We start from the raw sequence: 2,068 nt of genomic DNA on the forward strand, positions 1-2,068 counted from the left end.
ATATATTGGTAGTAATATGGAACGTTAATATAGCGTGGACACTATATAATACTAGTAGAGAGGAAGGTAAATATACAGAATACTTGCAGAAATATTTTTCATTACAATATTTTTACTTACAGTATTTTACTTACAATATTTTTACTTACAGTATTTTACTTACAATATTTTTACTATAATATTTATACTTACAATATTTAAATTACAATATTTTTACTATAATGTTAATTTTTATACTTATAATATTTTAATTATAATATTTTTAATTACTGTTAGAAAGAAGTAGAACTTACTCTTGGGTAGACGTCATTCGTTTGGATTTTGGATTCCAGATGTGAGCCGTTATCCATGTCTGTGAAAGAATAAAAGGAATCCACAACCAAGCGTACGATTCGTTGACGAAATCCTTAAGGTTCTCATCTTTAGGGCAATTCCAGAACAGGAAAGCTGGTAAAATCTCTTGGAAGAAACAGACAGATTCTTTTCTAATCCCACAAGAAGCAACAAGTAAGAAGATGGAAACAGGTACTGTTAGACATATTGGAAAGGCAAAGCTGACTCGTTGGATACAGATCTTACAGGCGAATTTTCCGAACACATAACAAAGCCAAGAGGATACTACCTGCACAAGTAGGAGGTATAAGGGTAACCTGCCATTCCAAAAGACTTGTGTGTCATGCAGGTCCACTTCTGTGATATGTTTGCTTTTCACTCGTATCGAAATAAGATGGTCCTGGAAACTGGTGAGGAAATCGCGAAAGAGTGGAGAAATGTCGTTTGTGGTTACGTAGACAACAACCAACATACCACAAAATGTTAGAATAATCTTCCATATGGAAATGAAAATAAATATAAAGTACCTGTTTGTCTTGAGGACTTCTTTTACCCTAGCAAGTTTTTTCAAATACATTGGCGATTTGTTGTCCACATTAATGTAATTCTCCCAAGAATTAATAGACACTAATATTACTGCTGCAGGAGTTGCCCAGTTTCTCGGGTTTTCGGATATTAAGGGCCAGATTACAAAACCTGACGCTTGCGCAGCAAGAGAAAGAATGTCAAAAAAATATGCCATGCATTTCTTAGTCTTTAGTTTTCTCTCTCGTGATAAAAAAACACATAAACCGGGTAGAAAAAAGACACAGTTGGTCAACATCGCTGCTCTAACAGCGTCCAGCTCGGGTAAGACGAGGAAAACTAGAAGTACCAGACCAATTATGTGTAAAGATTCGATTACGAACACTAGAAAAATCTGTGGAGAGAAAAAAAAGATTTAAATGTTATAAAACGTCTAACATTCTGTCGCAAATTATATATAATAATTACTTTTTGTTAACGTTTTTTTGTTATTTGAGATATGTATAGTGCCATGAAACAAATGAAATATTTATGTAAAAACAAACGTCAAGTGACCCCAAAAAACTTGGTTAATACTATTCATCGTCCAACATTTCGGATTAGGACTGTATTAAGATAATTTTATTAAAAGTACAGAAAACAACGGTACAATCTACCCTTGCAAAGGAACAGCATTGTTTTAACAATTATTGTCATACTACACTACTATATCATGCATTATTTATATTCTGTAGTGCATATTGGTGTATAAAAGACATTAATACTTGTAATAAACGACCTTATAACACCAAATGTGTTATTGTGCTTTAATTGGGCATTAATTTTTCGCTTTACAGCTTCTTAAAAAGCGTTTCACTGAAACACAAACAATAACTGACAGTATAAAGCTTCAATGGTGGTTAGTTCTTGGTATCAACCATGGCTAGTTCTTGATATCTAACATGGCTAGTTCTTGGTATCTACCATGGCTAGTTCTTGATATCTAACATGGCTAGTTTTTGGTATCTACCATGGTCAGTTCTTAATAGCTATCATGGTTAGTTCTTGGTATCTATCATGGCTAGTTCTTGGTGCCTACACGACTAGTTCTTGGTATCAACCATGGCTAGTTCTTGGCATCTACCATGATTAGTTCTTAATATCTATCATGGCTAGTTCTTGGTGTCTACCACGACTAGTTCTTGGTATCAACCATGGCTAGTTCTTGGCA

This window comes from Limulus polyphemus, unplaced genomic scaffold, assembly GCF_000517525.1.
Source record: "Limulus polyphemus unplaced genomic scaffold, Limulus_polyphemus-2.1.2 Scaffold1195, whole genome shotgun sequence".
Classification (NCBI taxonomy): Eukaryota; Metazoa; Arthropoda; class Merostomata; order Xiphosura; family Limulidae; genus Limulus; species Limulus polyphemus.